This window comes from Montipora foliosa, chromosome 3 (genome assembly GCF_036669935.1).
Source record: "Montipora foliosa isolate CH-2021 chromosome 3, ASM3666993v2, whole genome shotgun sequence".
NCBI lineage: Eukaryota > Metazoa > Cnidaria > Anthozoa > Scleractinia > Acroporidae > Montipora > Montipora foliosa.
This window is the reverse complement of record NC_090871.1, coordinates 55,677,080-55,694,579: the sequence shown is the minus strand read 5'-3', so window position 1 is coordinate 55,694,579 and position 17,500 is coordinate 55,677,080. Positions and strand designations below refer to the sequence as shown.

Sequence of the window (17,500 nt, the reverse complement as noted above, 5' to 3'; positions counted from 1 at the left end):
CGTCTGGTCTCCAGACCCTTGCCACGCGTCGTGGTCAAGCTTGCGTCAATTTTCTACACGATGCTCGCGCGCAAGAAACTCTTTGACTCTGTCCGGAAGACAGGTGCTGAGAATGAAGATTATTATCAGCTCAAGGCTGCCATCCTGATATAACACCAAATTCTCATGACCTGCTAACGAAGAAATCTATGAAAATAGTGAGGAGAATGAACATTTAGATCATGGGAGTCAAAGGGTTTTCCCATTTTACTTCGTTTCTTTGCTGTCCTATGCAAAACAACGAAGTGATAGCTTATGTAGTTATAGTGTCCCCCCCAGAGAAATGATAATTTATCTCCAAAATAAGCAGCTGTAGCCGGCCACAAAACCGCGCGACAAACAACACAAACGATTGTTTAAAGTGCTACTACGATGACGATGAAAAAAATCAGCTCTCGTTTTTTCTTCACATTTCGAAAGTATTTGCGTTGATTGCTCAATAGGCGGAATTTTTTGTAGTCATTTCAAGAGGAAGACTATTTGTTTTAACTCCATTTTTAATTTAACGGTCCGCCATTACTTGGTGCGGTTCCGAGTGATAAGCTTTCAGGGATCTGGATCGAGGAGAAAGTGACGTCATTTACTCACTAGCTTAAAAAGCGTGTTAAAAGCGGTGTGCAGAGCACGTTTTTTTGCTTTCCGATAGTCAAATTCGTGTTCTGCATACTAATCAAGCCGCATTCACACACTGCATTTTTTCAACGTAGTAGCACTTTAACTCACTCGCTGTTGGAGATTTGCCGAAAATCGCAAGTTCGAGCTTATCAAACCGCTTTTTAAAGTCTTATCTGGCCATAAAGAACCTAAACTGTCCCAAACATTCTCTAGGGAGTTAAAGAAATGGCGACGGCTATGGCAACGACAATACCACAAAAACAATAATATCATTGGATAACTGAAGAGAAAAAACAATCTTTCTGCACGTACCCTTCCTAAATAACAAAGACCTCAAGTCAACTAGTTGTTTTGTCGTAGATCTTAAGGACGGTGCCGACTATTGTTATTGCGATACGTTCTGCGCATCTCGAGTTTCCTATCGGTGATGCTTACTAATACAGGGATATTTTTACGCGGCTTTAAATTATGCAGAGAAAGTACTCTTGATGTCCAAACCGAACATTGGGGGGTAACCATGCATTCTTTAGAGATAATTAAGCTTTAATTGAGAAAGAAAACCATACATTACTTTGCATTTTAGAGCTTTTTACAAATATTGTTCATGAATTATTTTTAACAAATGCGTGGTTACACCCAATTTTCTTTTTGGATTTCAATAACACTTGTTAAGATCTACATTTCCTGCATAATCATAAATAGGGGCAAAAAACAACTTTGAATTAGTAGGCACCGTCCTTGAGTTCCCCACTTAAAGATCCACGACAGAAACCGGCGGCAATAAAAACGTTACCTCAAACTATAATTTTGCTCTATTGTAAGTCTTTTGCGATTATTCCATCTTGTTCACGTCGCACAATTTGGGTGAAGTATCCTAAAACTAAATTTGTTAGGAGCGGTTTTGGAGTGAAAATGGAGAATGAAAGGTTGACATGTATATTCTCACGTTGTCGTCAAACTTCAAATTAAAGACCTCAAATATATGGAGATGGTTATGAAACTCGAAAAGTTTCTTTCTTTTGTGTTTTTCTTTGCTGTTTTGGCCCCAGACCATGCGTAAACCACACCCTTTTGTCCAAAATGCAGCCAACCAAAAGTTTTTCGATAAATTTATTTACAAACTCAGTTTGTGAACCGAGGACAAAAGATTGTGCATGGTCACAGTGAAGTTTGCATGAAGCGCGATGTCACTGTTCTCACTTTTGAAGTTTTATGAGTTTCATAACCAGTCATCTAAATGAACTTTGCTCAGAGTAACGCAAAAACATGAGCAGCAATGCGTGCCGCACGTGCAGTACGATTATTTTTCCTCTTTTAACCAATGATATTATCTTTTTGTGGCGAAGTCGTAGTCGTAGTGGTCGTCGTTTCTTAATTAAACATATTCAGTCACAAGGAAACATTAGCAACAGGGAGTTAATAGTTGCCGCAGCCTTCGTCGTTTCTTAAACTCCCTCAGTCACTAAGAAGCATTAGCAACAGGGAGTTGATAGTTGCCACAGCCTTCGTCGTTTTTTAAACTCCCTCAGTCACTAAGAAGCATTAGCAACAAGAAGTTTAAGAAACGACGACGGCTACGATTTCGACAACACCACAAAACAATAATATCGTTGGTTAAAAGAACTTCTCAAACTCATTAATTATTCATAAGGCTGTAAACCAATAGGATTATTGCATTTGGTCAGGTGCAATGGTTTGGATACCCAGTGAAACCCTTATGGCACCGCAAGCAGTGTTTGAAATTTGTTGAAACACTGCTGGCAGTGTTTCAACAAATTTCAAACACTCCTAATCTGCATATTCATTAATCATGGTAAGCAGTGCATTCCAGAGTGCGCGCAAATACCAGGAAAAACAATTGATTCCATTTCATTCGTTTGAGAAGTTATTTCCAAACACTCATTCTGCGTGTTTCATTGCGATGACAAACAACTCGAAAACAATAAAACACTCGGGCCCGGAGGCCCTCGTGTTTCAATAGTTTCTCTCGTTGTTTGAAATCGCAATGAAACACTTGAATTCGTGTTTGAAATATAACATGAATAATATCGTTCTACACGTGCAGCACGAATTTTAGCGAGTATGTTAACGTTTTGCGGTCCTCCATGAAATTACCAATTTTGAGGTTTTGACGACAACGTAAGATTGCAACAGAGAATCTTTCCTACTCTCTTTTCGCTATGAAACCGCCCATACCAATTTATTTTTAGGATACCTCACCCATATTGCAGGACGTGAACGAGCCAATTTATATTTTTTGATGTGACGGCGCTTTCGTCGACCGCCTTCGTCGTAGATCTTAAAGTCCCTAACGACAACAGGGACCTTTAGCAACGACGACGGGAACGGCAAAGAGAATGTCATCTCAAAATATAAATTCACGTTCTTATAATCACTTCTAACTCTCTTCCTAGCATGCGTAGCAAGCGCAAGGGGAGAGGGAAGCAAAGCGAGTGATCAAGCCGCGCACAAAAGTGAACTGGGGAGGGAGAATAGGGAGAGAGCGCTTGCAACGAATGGGGGGTGGTTTTCTGTGTGATTACGTTCACTGGATGAACGTAAAATTCTGATTGGTTGAAATCGTCCCTAGGGCAAAAAGTATTGTATATTAAGTGCTAGATTTGATGACGAAGGAGAAATCGTCGCCCTTTGGAGCCTTTTATTCTGAGAATTTGTCCGTTTAATTGGCATTATCAAGGACCAAAGAGAAGAAGCTGAAACCCTTGGTCTTCAGGCATGTAATCTGTCCAATGCTTCGGCCGATTTCAAGCTCCTGGAGTCCATGAATCTCGTGTTTGCTTCTGCCGAAGCAGCGACTGACGAGAAGTTTTTTATTTGAAAATCGGACGCGTCATCACAAACCGCCTTCTAGCCTGTATAGCCGACGAATCCCACATTGTATGCACTCGGTATGGTTTCTGGTAAGTAGAAAAACTCAGGTTACGTTCTATGACGGCTTCATTGCATATTTTTGGGGGCTGGTTGTTTTCAAAACATCACAACGCAAGACGCGTGAAAGCAAACAAATACTAAAATAAGCCTCGTATTTGCATTTTCAGTTACGGAATTATTATATCCATACACAGAGAATAATAATAATCAACTTTATTCACAATTCAAGATTATTTAAAAAATACATTTGATAAAATTAATATACGAAATTTCATAAAAATTCATAATTATGTATAATACAAAAGCATTTAGCTTGAAAAATTGCTCAAAAACTTTAGATGCTCTCAGTGGCCGTGACGTTTATTTTGCAGTCTAAGGAGTGTTTCTATCTTGCTGTAAAAAGGCGTTCGAGGACCTCTCACGCATGCGTGTACCGATCTTAAAAGTTCGAAAGAAATTTTGTGTCCTGAGCCATGCGATAACGGTGTTATGGGCTCGATGTCCTTCTGCGCTATCTTATCTGCAAGATGCTTCAGGAAACGCCGACACTCATTTCCCATTCCGCCGTTGGTTCCAAACACTAAAGGTGTGAATGAACCCATCTCTACATCTAGCACCCGCTGCTGGTACTTGCGTTTCTTCTCGTCCTCTTGCTCCTTGAGTACTTCAGATGTTGTCTTGTTCTGGTAACACTTTGGAGTTAACGTGCGTAAACTCTTACATCAAAAAATGCCGTAACTCTTCTTGACCAGAAACCTCCCGCCTTGATGTCTAATCTTGCCTGAGAGCTTGTGACAGCACTTCTCAAATGTAGCCGCTCGTTGTCGAGGGGTTGAAGGCGTGGTTCGATTTCCACATTGTCGCAGACCTTATTGATGAATGCCGTTAATAAATCACGGACACCCATCATTTTCTGCACTACAAAGCCCCCTCTTTTTACATGAGAGGGCATGGCCTTCAGTAAATTTATCCCCACACACGCATAGACTTGGTAGAATCGACTAGAGGCAAATTACCGTAAGCGTAGCGAGTCTCTGAACTCCTGCTTTATTCATGGCTAGGTCCTGATCTGCGAGAGGCATCGCATTTAACCAAGAACTTGCGCCCTTGTCTCTCGATTGATTAACTAGTCGCAGCAGATCTGGGGAAAGAGTTGAGTCAATGCCTTCCATTTTCTCTTTGTCACGCGCGCCCTCTTAAGTGACTGATGATGTCTCTTAAGCTCCTCCGTACTGAGATCTTTCGCCTGACGCCATAAATGTACTCTGCGATGTGATAGAATCTACGTGCGCAGTAGTTATTGACTTCGAGGCAGCCAACTGTTGTGGCGCCTCAGCTCTCAAATCTGGCACGCCCAGACCCCCTTGCGTCATCGTTAATGTTCGACGCACCTCCTTAGAAGAAGCTCTGATTGACCGAACAAGCTAGGTCGTCAATCACCTCCTGATTGGATCGACATAATCCTCAAACGATTCTATTGAGTGCAACAAAGTAGGTGAAGTTGTACCCTTTTGTGAAGGCAATGTACGCTGTGTGAGGCTGACTCCTTGCGATTTCGGGAGAGCCGTTCGATTTCCTCTTTCCATACGCGAACTTTCTCCTCACAATACTGATCTTTGTATTCTTGCGACGCAATGACTGCTCCTAGACAGCGCTGACCTTCAGTTGTTATATTGACTTCATCTCCAAACACCCTCTTTGCTTCATCTGCAAGTGCCTCAGACTTAACAATCAGCCAGCTCTTTGACCCGTTCACGAGATATCCAAACTTTTCTCCCTCCTTACTCATTTGCTTGTACCAGTCGTACAACTGCGCGATTCTCCCTCCTCCAGCAGAGCCGTCTGCAAGCCACACCTGTTTAACCATCGGGCAGTGCGCCCTCAGATTCTGAATCATTATAGATGTATTGACTGAATACCATGAGATCGTCAGGGGATCCCCCTGCGTGCCGCAGATAAAACAGTCTAGATGGATTCTCTATTTTCGATTCCCCATAATACACTTTGTTTGCCCCCCCCAAATTTTGCATAAACCATTGTTTTCAAATGCTCTTGGGAATATGCAGTGTCCCCAAGAGCATTTGAAAACAATAGTTTATGCAAAATTTGGGGGCAAACATGTGTTTTTACGGTAAAATTACAGTATTCGGAAGGCGCGATATGTTGTAATTTATTTGTGGTTTTCTCCGAGAGTGAATCCAAGCCGATTTGTGAAGTGGACTTCGCACGCTTTTTGGACTGCCACTGGCGCTTTCTGTGTCTTTTACCGGTGTTGAGGGTTTTGATTTTCTTTTCAGAGCTGGTGTGGTTGACTCCTTTTGGTTGATTTTTCCTTCTACTGACTGGTACAAATCACAGAGTTCTTATTTTTGGGGCACAAAGACTGCATAACACACTCTAGAGTTGCTCGGAGTTTTTCGCGTTTAACCCGATCGAGGATAATTTTGCATTCAGAGCAAGCCCATTTTGAAATCCCGCTCTCTTGGATGGCTTGAATAAGCTCACACAGCTCAAGAACTTCCCCGAGCCGTATTTGACTCTAAGAGAAATGGAGTAGAGTCGACAATTTTCATTTGGATTATTTTCCTTTGACTTTCGGCCACGTTTCACTTCGCTGGACATTTCAATTCCACAGCTCTTCGATGGTTGTAAATATATTTTCATTTCCGGGAAATTGAGACTGGCTTTTGCGAACAAGGAATCTAATTGGTAAAATTTGACAGCAGGTGAAGTTTAACAGACCACCCCTTTAAAATTTGGGGCGTAACCGAAAAACAACCCACTTCTTGCGCTCCCTCCCCAGTTCCCTTTTTCCTTTCGCTTCCGCTCTACTTGGTCCCTCGCTTCGCAGGTTAAAATCTTCCTCTTATTAACATGCCCTCGCTACAAGAAGGCTAAACTCTTTAAGGCTTATTTCCCACATGAGAATGTTGTGGCAGTCCCTCAAAAGAATGAAAAGCTATTGTTTTCCCGCTAAGAGTCACGCTTAATTTAGGAGAGAATATGAAAATTTTTCTCCCGGTGCTGACGTCCTCCATAAATCTCAAATTTGGCTATTTCACGTTCTTGTTTTGCCGACGACGGCAAAGAAATGGACAAAAATGAAAAACGCACGTGCAGGGCGTGCAAAGCTATTGTTTTTGGCCGCTAAATATGCAAATTTGTGACGTTCTCGTTGTTGTCACCGTTGTCGTTGCTAAAGCTTCCTAACGGCGACGGCAAACGAGAACGTCACCAATTTGCATATTTATTGAGCAAAAGCAGTAGCTTTGCACGCTCTGCACGTCCATCTTTTTTCACTTTTGTCTATTTCTTTGCCTTCGTCAGCAAAACAACCATGTGAAATGACGAAATTTGAGGTTTTAGGGAGAACGTCAGCGCTTGAGGATAAATTTTATTTTCTCCCTAAATTGAGCGCCGTTCATACTAGTTTTTTTCTTGAGGATTTGCCACACCTTTGTCACGTTAAAATGCTTAGAATAGTCGCAAAGCGACTACAAGAACTCGAATTCACATTTAACGACGACTTTCTATCTATTATCAGCGAGGTCGACAAGAACAACAGATTAAATGAGCAAAAAATATGGCTATCCACGCCAAATGTGTTTGCAAACGTTTTTTTTTTTTTGTTTTGTTTGTTTTGTGTTTTGTTTTTTTTTTTTTTTGCCGTTCTCGATCGTCCTCGCGACGACGTAAAATGACCGACATAAGAGAGATTTAGCAAACGGCAAATGTCGGCTTGCCGTTTCAAGTTTCACGTAAAATGGAGTGAAGCTTGTGACTTTAGCTTCGCGTGACCCACGGGTAACTCGGTATTGGACTCCGTTAATCTCGTGGTTTAGTTAACAAAAAAAAAAAAAAACATATTTTTTTACTCTTAAGAAGGCTGCATTTGCAACCAAAAATTTCAGTTTAAGACTTTTTTTTATCTATGTATAACCACTTTTTTTTTAAATCAGATCAGATACGTTTTTTAAAACATTTCTCGTTTGTAGAAAAAGATGCTATATAAAAATGAAAATCTTTCCTGTCAAATTTTACGAGTTTCGATGAATGCGAAAAAATGCCAGGAAAATCATGGGTCACGTAGTCACTTTTGCCGTTTTTATTGAAGAAAGAGAAAATAAACAAAGAAACAAAAAGACTGGTTAATATTAGTTACATCGCAGTTAAATATTACTGAATTGCGTAACTCTTACAGAACAATAAAAACCAATAATTCCGTCAAATTTAAAATTAAATTAATTCTAAGAAACCTCTAAGTTGTATCTAAATGTTTGTAAAAACATAAAGTATTTTAAAATATTAAATAATTTTAATTTTAATATAATTTAAGCCAGGGTTAGGCTGTTGATAATAAAGGATCTTCTCTCTTAGTTCTAGCAAATGAAACTGCGAATTTAATTTTCTATGTATGATTGCCTGCATGTATTCGGCAGCAGATTATGAAGCTTTTTATTCTCTTTCTCACATATAGACTCAAAAAGTGTTTTTCGCGATGCCTCCTGGTGATCACGAACGGAAACTATCCCTGCACTACCAAATGCCTCGGCATAAGATTTACCAGGAAATATGCAAGCAAGAGCTCGTTTCTGGACCCTTTCTAGTTCTGCTTGTAAATACTTCGGCAAAGAATTATGAAACACGGGACATGCGTAGTCCAGCGATGATCTAATGCATGTGCAGTAGTAGTGTGCTACTAGTGTAGTTCTTTAGCGGGTATGCGCGCACGCTTGAATTAACTGAACTAGGAAATATAGCTTCCTACGAGCTTTCTTAACTAACTCCTCAATGTGATCGTTAATTCCGCCATGTTAAACTGTTATTAATAATGGCCCCGAGTAGCTTAGCACTTATAGTGATTGAAGTTATGTTCAGGACGTGAGCACTTTAGCTGACGGTAAACTATCAATTTCTTCTCCCCACCAACCAACAGACACCGCCCGACCGACCGGTTGGTTGGCTCTACTTTTACTCTGAAACTGCTCCTAATCAACCGCCGATCGGTTGGCTCAGTTTTGCGGGACCAACATTCATGGTCTGTAAATAACTTACGAGAGAGCGCTGCCTTTGTTATGACATCTTCAAATGGTTAGACTTTCTAGTCCTCTTGGACAAGGAACATAAAGCTTAGCCCCGTCTCATATGACTTGCATGGGACGTTAAAGAACCCACGCACTGTTCGAGAAGAGTAGGGGACGTTGTTCCCGATGTGTTGGTCTCTCGCTCATTTCTGTTCTGGGTGCACCTGACTGTGTAAAAAACTACTTGTTATTCAGTAAAGATTGTAAACTGCACGGCTGCCATTTGCGCTATAAAAGCAGTCTGGCAAGTCCCCCACAAAGTGTTGTTTATTGACCCTGAAAAAACCCCCCTAGCCATTCATTCACCGCTTAAAACTTTCCCAACATTGTAGTAGCAATCTGTTGGGAGTTGTTGGTTCTGCAGATGTTGGACGGGTGTTGGCAATTTGGGTGCAAACGGACGTTACAACTGCTAACAATGCAAGGACATGCAGTGTATTATGGAAATGATACGACCCATGAGACTTTGTAAACTGCCATCTTGTTTTCAACATGTTAATGCAATGCTATCTCCATGGAGACCATATGTAACGCGCGTGTGCGTGGCCCCAACAATGGAAGAGCTGGTGTAAAACGGATCCAACGGTGTTGCGCTACGCTTCGGCGATCACGGAACAAAAGAAATGTTGGGAGTTTGTCAAACTTCGTGCAACAACTCCCAACAACAACGCGCAACAACATGCAACAGGTTGTGCAAAAGGACGCAACAAATAATACTCAAAAATGTGTTGGATTTGTTGGCCAACAATGGTGTGTCCGTTTGCACGGGGCTTTAGGCAGCATTCACTGTTAAATTGGATTCCTGCTTGGTATCGTATCTCTGATGATCTGTTCAAACATCAGCGTGTGTTGCATATTCTGATCGAGTCTGAGGGAAAAGAGATTGTCTGTCACGGTAATAGATAGAGTAATGTCGACTTTAATCAAATCAGCAATAGATAACTACAGACATCTTAAGGACGGTGCCTACTAATTCAAAGGTATTTTTGCCCCCGTTTTATGATTATGCAGGAAATGTGTAGATCTCGGCAAGTGTCATTGAAATCCAAAAAGAAAACTGGGGGTAACCACGCATTTTTCCAAGATAATTCATGAATAATATTTGTAAAAAGCTTTAAAATACAAAGCAACGTAAGGCGTTCTTTGAAGCTTAATTATCTCTCAAAAATGCATGGTTACCCCCAATTTTCTTTTTGAATACCAAGACTACTTACTAAGATCTATTTTATCCGGATAGTTCTAAACCGCGCAAAAATATCCCTGTATTAGTGAGCAAGGAAACTCGAGTATCTCGAGATGTGTAGAACGTATGCGCAATAACAATAGTAGCCACCGTCCTTAAAGTATTTCGCGCAAATGTTACTTTAACTGCTGTTTCGTCACCGTGGTCAAAATGGAAAAAAAAAAAAGAAATTATAGATTATCTTCCTCTTTTGTTGCATACATGACAAGACAGGGGCTTCATCGAACACAAGATGATAGATCGATGAAAAGCATACATGCATGCACGTTGATATTTAAATATAGTTTTAAACGAATACACTCGTATCTTGCTCTAAATTAGCGAAACGTTTGTTTATGTTTTTAGCCTATCTATTGTCTCAGCTGCATAAAGATATGGTGCAATGTCCCATGGATCTTCTCCTTGGGCATTCGATACCATTTTCTTAGAAACGGCCGACGAGTTTGCATCTTAAAGACACCCTGTCGAGGCAACAATAACTGCTTCTGGCAGAACATCGCTTCTCAATAAAGTCATAGGGTCAACACCATATACTTCCAGCTCCTCCTAAAAGAATTTTAAGGAAATCCGTTAAATAAAGTCAACATTCGCCCTGTTTAAGCCGTCAATGGAAAACACACAGACTAACCAACCAAGCTCTATAGTTGTTTCTCATTAATCGATCATTGTCTGCAGTTTTTACTCCCCTGTCCTCTTGATCATAAAACGCAGAGGGTGGAGAGATCAGTGGATGGTTGTACTAAATCATAAAGTACAATGGGTCTCCCAAGAAATGTAAGTTATGGGGTTGAACAGGCCCCAGTTGTTTGAATTGTGGATAGCGCTATCCACTGGATAATTCACTATCCAGTAGATGACTCAATTGGTTTTGCTGGTGTTTATTTATCGGGTGGATAGCGTTATCCACTCTTTCAACGACCGAGGCTGTCAATGCAACTGTGAACTACAAATCACGGTTGTAGTTCGCGGTTGCATTGACGGTTACAGCCGCTGCGTCGTTCACCTAAGATGCAGTACAAATAACACTTTAGAGACAGTCCTGCATCTTTTTAAGGGCGCAATGTCTGAATGGGGATTGCCATCAAGACTGAGAGGTAATGTGAGGTTGGAAAACAGAGATGAAGCGCATTATATGTTGAACCACATTTCTAGGGGTTCCGGGAGATGAAGCTTCATTACACGAAGAAGTGCGCACAATTCACTCATAGAGAGGTTTGGCGACATGTGTACCAGTTATTTCTATTCCCTCTCTACAACCTTTTCCGATCTCTTGAAGACTGTGGGCGTCTAAACCCGGACATAGAAGAGCAGCTTTTTTATTTTCACTCCATTCACCTACCCGTAATCAAAGATGCCCTTTCAAAATTTGTGCTTTCTTGGAATAACCACAAATTACAAACAGTTACTGCAGGAAACGAAACCTCCAATGCATTTTTTTATTCTTGGAATGCAACAAATTGGGCAAAAGAGTGATATCGTGGCCTCAGAGTACTTTGAACACCATAGCCAGGTAAACAGGAGACAGTTTATCCATCTGGCCTCGGTTGTTCAAAGAATGGATAACGCTATCCACCGCATAAATCATCGCGTTTGCTTTATCAATTAATGAAGTAAAAGTAGAACTCAGAAACAGGAAAACTTCCCACCTTTGAAAAAGCAAGCTATTGTTCTGTTATTTCATCGAGGGAATCTAATAAATATTGGCAAAATTCTATAATACAACGTTGGATGCACATTGAGTGCAATACCTACAAACAACAGAAAACAGGTCTGAATTTTCATTACGTGACCGTGAAAACAAACGAAAAACTGTATCCCTCAGCTGGTCACGCACTATGTGTTGCCTGTGAGGCTACAACACGCGTTGATGAAGGTTACGTTGTTTACGATGGCCTATTGACTTGATTCACCTCAGTGACGATGTCATGTTTGAAACGAAAAGGCACTCTGTAAAATGTAAGAGTTGTCAAGGAACCGAAAACATGACAAGATGGCTTGAACCGGACCTTTTTGATACATCAAATGATCAAATGTGCTCTGATGCAGACGTCAACATAAAGAAGAAAATAATCCTTCTGTGAGATATAGTTCCGGCCCGGAGGTAAAATTAGCATCCCACTTGATTTAACACAGCTCGCTTTGTGAAAAATCAAATCAAGAAAGATCAAGTGAAGGAACTTACCGGAACAAAACAACGAACCGAAAAGCTTTCAGGCGATGTTGAGACTTTCACTGAAGGCTCTAGCTTGAGTAGACTAGAGGCTTCTATTTTCGCGCCAAATTTCACATTGACAACGTCATGTCCCCAGCAGATCGCTGTTTAGGTTGAAGTCACAGAAGTCACGCTACGCCAATTTTTGCCAACCTAAAAAGCCACTTCAAGCTAGTGTGACTATCCAGTGTTTTAACTAAACCGTCTGATAAACCTCTGAATCTTTTGATGCAATGCTCTTTTTGAGCTGTTCTGTTCCTCATTTGGTTAAATCATTTCGACATTTTAAGCTAAGCTATTTCACGCAATGATATCGTGGTCAACCATTTTAAGGAAGGCTTATATGTTCATACATCGCTGCGTTGTTTGATGTTGGGCTGCATCTGCTACATCATTCGACATTGCAACGTGTTGTTCAAGCACTGAGAGCTATCTCATTTTGCATTTGTCTGAATCTTTTGCAGGTAAAAGGTGGGCTAAACGCGATTTTACTTGATTGTTAAACAGTTTCACGTTCCCTGTTAACATAGGTCACCATCAGTTCATTTATGATTGGTCTGAACTGTTTTTCTTTAGCCTGTTCTATTCTGACAAAGAAGACTAAACTGTTTGTATTTTGGCTGCATCATTTGCTAAGTGAGTGGGCCATCTTGTAGACAAGAAGTAAACCAATTCTGTTTTGTTTAAATCGTTTAAACCCTTGTACATTGTATTTTTGGTCCCTACGACTCCCATATCTTTGCAATTCTCGATCAGGACCTCCTTCGTTGACATCATCCACCAATTGTCTGGGTGCGGTTTGGAGCCATTATATCCTTCCTGTTGATGACAGAACTGACAGAGCTCGGAAAAGCAGGAATGTTGATTTTTCGTGAGAATCTGTATCTTGATGAAGGTTTGTGTCGTATATTTTATTTAATGCATGAACTAAACTGAACACTGACACCGATATCGCTTTGCAAATGATTCGCTCAAAGAGCCGAGTATCCGTCAAACGCGCGACGCTATTCAGTTTTAGCTGGTTCGTAAAGACTCGTGCATCGTTTCGATCTGTCGTAGTATTGCCCAAGTTTGCACTGGTTAGTTTAATATTTCCCCGTTATCATGCATGTGGTTCGCCTTTGAGGGGATAATCCACTCAAGATAATTTCTCCTGATCGTCTTTAATTCAATGTTGTTGAGTAGTGCTCCGTGGAAAGATCTAGACTAGATGTTTTTATCTCTTTGGAGATCATTTTATCCTCTCTAATCGAGCTGACATTTTACTATGGCCTCGTTTACTAGAACTGTTTTCTCTAACATAATTACAGTAATTTTTTTTATCGCGTGACCCATCATAGACCATCATACCGATGGTGCTTGAGTGAAACTTCAAAAATATATTTTTCACTTTCATTTTCATTTTCGTCTTTAAGTCCGTCAAGAGCTTCTTTTACGCAGATTAGTGATCGTTCTCGATAGAATAAAACATCCATTGCATTTTGTGCAAGGTAAGCATATTAAATTGACAAATTCAGTTCGACAACTTCGAAGATCATACGTCTGTATTTTTTATGATGAATCTCTATGTTGTTGTTCGAGACAGGCTGCCTTCACCATTGTTTCAACCAACCTTTCAACCAACCTTTCGACAGCGTGTACGTGTATTTGGCAACTTTCGGTATTTCAAAATCTTACAAAAATGAATGTCTGTGTAGGTTTGAGTACAGGATTCCAAAATACAAAATATTGGTGGTTTCCATGTGACGTCACCGCGGCCATGTTGGTGTATACAACCATTCATTAAAATGCCTTTTGGGAATTTGACTCTATTATTATGCAAAACTTGTGGAGCCATTTTCTGTTGTTTTGTACACCAACATGGCCGTCTCATCACGTGGATACAAACCAAGAATTATTGTTGTCTCTTCAGTGCAAAAACAAAAATATGAAATCTTTCATCATTTATCAAGGATACTCATACTCTTCAAAACAAGGTTTTGATTCCATGCATGTAATCTATTTGATGATCCAATCTCTACCATGAAAAATAAACATTCCTCCGCGATCAAGAACTCGCGCGCATAAGACGACATTACAAGGTACAGATGCCGAAAAGGGTATCATGCCGAAAAGGGTACAGACGCATAAATTATGCCATTAAGCAACACGCATGTCATCGGATAACAAGCAGCTTGTCTGACTGTGACATGGTATAAGATTTCGCCCCACACCTTAATGCGAAAAGGATGAAAAAAAAAAAAAACAGTACGGGGCTTACAAAGGGAAAATAATGCATTTCAATCACAAACATACATAAAGAAACTTCAATTTTGTCATCTCGAAACTGTTTCTTTTTTTTTGCCGAGCATTTGCAATGAGGCAATTGCGAACATGTTTAACTGCATTACGAAATGGCAGTTTTAAAATATATGATAAACTGCAACTTTGCGAAACATCATTTGTCTCGTCATTTTTGAAAAAATTACGCAACCCCTTAAAAATCTCTATTTAAAGGACGACCAAATGTCTTATGCAATATTCACAATCAGCTGAGTTCTTCGGCATAGCTACGCAAACTGACTATTAGCAGTATTATTAGAGGTAGAAATTTCATAAGAGCGTGATGAACAACACAACAGGAACGACATCAGACACCGTAGCTACAGGTAAGTTGTAACATCTTACTGAATAACATAACGAAGAACTAGTCAGCAACCACATAGGGAAATTCCGAAAAAGTCTGAATTAATTAAACCCGTGACCTTCAAATGTCTAGCCTTTAACAGCGTTTCGAAATCTGGGTGACACAAGTAATAGTGTTACACAACGGAAACCCAACGGGCTAGTACTACTATCAGTACTACCAGGAGCCCATCACCCGGAGCGTGCAACTTAACTATACTTGTGCAACGACGTTTTCACAAGTAAGGTTATTTTTAGATTGAATTTCCCGCTAATGAGACTCCCACAGGAGCCAGATGACCAATTACAAGAAATTAAGCTGACGTCATAGGGTCACCGAACCGTAACTGACTTTGTTTTTTGACCTAATTCGCGGGATGGGCTAGTCTAAAAATAAACCTACTTTTGAAAACGCCGTTTCACAGACGCTGTATGGAAGTTGCATGCTCCAGGATGGGTTCCTGGTACTACTGATATAACACAACAAAAACTAAATGAAATACTAATAAGTTGGAGAAAGGAGAGCGTACTTTAATGCGCGCTGATAAACGCGTGAGACGAGCACTGATGTAACACAACTCAAAGTAAATAGAATTATGAAAAATTAGAGAAATGCGAGCGTATGTTAATGCGTGCCGAGAATGGTGCGAGACTAGCACTGATGTAATACAATTCAAAGTAAATGTAATAATAGAAAAATTAGAGAAATGAGGGCGTATGTTAATGCGTGCCGAAAAGGTGCGAGACTAGCACAGACGTCACACATTTCAAAGTAAATGGAATAATAGAAAAATTAGAAAAATGAGATCGTGTTTTGGGGCGTGCCGAAAAAGGTACGAGACTGGCAATCATGTAACACATGCAACTCAAAGTAAATGGAATTTTAGAAAAAGTGGACAAATGAGAGCGTATGTTAAGGCGTGCCGAAAAGGGTGCGAGACTAGCACTGATGTAACACAGTTCAAAGTAAATGGAATAATAGAAAAATTAGAAAAATGAGAGCGTTTTTTGAGGCGTGCCCAAAAGGGCACATGGATTGTGGCTAAATAGTCGATGTATTGTCAAATGATTTGTTTCTTTAAGGATGCAAGAATTGTGGCCCCTCTCCTTTTGTTGGACCAATGTGTTGCGAAGGCTGGGGCAAGTTGTTCAATGTTGTAAAGTTTTTGCCGTCTTTGCGGAATCGAAAGGCAATTAAACCCGATTGTCTTAGTCTAAATGAATGGGGTGCTTTGCGTGAATTTTTCACCAAACATCGTAACAGACTTTTGTACAAGGGGCTTTCCAGCAAACCTATTTACTGGGTTGTCGACATGCCCGATTAAGCCGCCATTATTCGTTTAGAATACACCAAGGGCGGTGGCTTTATTCCAAACAGAGGTATCAAGCTTATGTACAAAGAAAAGGCATTGGACATCCTTAAAGGCATCCATCACTCACCCGAACGAGGATGCACCGTGGTTGAGTTGAATAGCATTGTAAAGCAATTTTCCCTTCGTTACTTTTGTAACGGCATCAGGCAGTTGGCTAAACAATTTTTGAAGTCGTGTCCCGATTGTCAGTTGCATACTTCATTTCCAACCGTTTCTCCTCCACCCCGTCCAATTCGCAGCTACGTTGCTTTTGAGAGGCTACAAGCAGACTTGATAGATATGGCCCCAGGACGAAAGAGATCATTCATGACTAATAACAGGGGCCAATATCGGTATCTTTTAGTGATAAAGGACTGCTTCTCGAAATATTGCTGGCTAATACCCACGAAAACCTTGTCGGCAAACGAGATCCACTCCATCTTGCGCACAATTTGTTTTGTAATGACGAAGGGGCTCCAAAATACTTGTAGACAGACCATGGTACAGAATTTATTGCAGAAGTGATTAAGAATCTGTGTGCTTCGTTGGGTGTTAAGATCATACATGGAAAACCTTACCACCCCGAGTGTCAAGGACAAGTTGCGAACCTTAACAAAAGGGTAAAAAAGATGATGACAAAAATTCTTTGCTTTAGATCAGTAGACGAGCAAGCCAAGCTATGGCCTTATATTCTTCCACACGTCGCAAGAGAAATCAACACAACACGGCATCACACCATTCAAGACGTTCCGTTTAAGTTGTTTAAGGAGGCTCGAAAGGGTTTTCAGCTGAGTGCGCGCGCGTAAGCCACACACGCAATTCGTAAGCTGCTTGCGTCAGCTCATGATTCAAATGGGTCACCAGAAATAAACAAATACCGCTAATTTCGCTTACCTTTCTCCAATTCTTATATGCATGGAATATAAATAGACATCTCCTATTCACGAAAACTACGAAAATTCTACTTAAACGGTTTAATAGTCGCTTAAATCCGTTTGTGTTGACCTGTAGCTCCACTCGCGCGCGGACTCGAATGAGCGGGTGACGCATGCGTAAATGCTGATCTTGTAACCCCCTAATTTTTCCTGATTTTGCAACTTTACTCGTCTATATCTCTGCTTCTGGACGGTGAAATTTTTTCATTTTTTGCATGTTAGCTTAGATTAATTTAAACCGTTTGTCTTTAAAATTTAAAAAAATTCTGTAGGTGAAAAAAAAAATTAGAGTCACAATTCATAAAAACTTATTTTTCTGAAAAACTGACCTACAGATTTTGTTGAATTTTAAATATTTTAGAGAGTATTTCTATCATTATCTGGTAACGCTGAATGGGAAAATTTCACCGTCCCGTTTCTTCAAAAAGGACAACATATGTTGATTTTAAGGCTCAAAGAAATGC

At 40.4% G+C, this 17,500-nt stretch overlaps 3 long non-coding RNA genes across 3 annotated transcripts in view; 2 read left to right on the top strand and 1 right to left on the bottom strand.

Annotated features, from left to right (window-relative positions):
* The window catches only part of LOC137997724 (uncharacterized), a 324,565-nt gene that overhangs the window by 26,593 nt on the left and 280,472 nt on the right, over positions 1-17,500 (bottom strand). The gene's annotated exons all lie outside the window — the stretch shown is intronic.
* Positions 1-17,500, top strand: part of LOC137997728 (uncharacterized) — a 114,699-nt gene that overhangs the window by 3,761 nt on the left and 93,438 nt on the right. The gene's annotated exons all lie outside the window — the stretch shown is intronic.
* Positions 11,809-13,116, top strand: LOC137997731 (uncharacterized). The gene is made up of 3 exons (XR_011122566.1): positions 11,809-11,974; positions 12,662-12,721; positions 12,842-13,116. It is a non-coding gene; the product is annotated as an uncharacterized lncRNA (long non-coding RNA).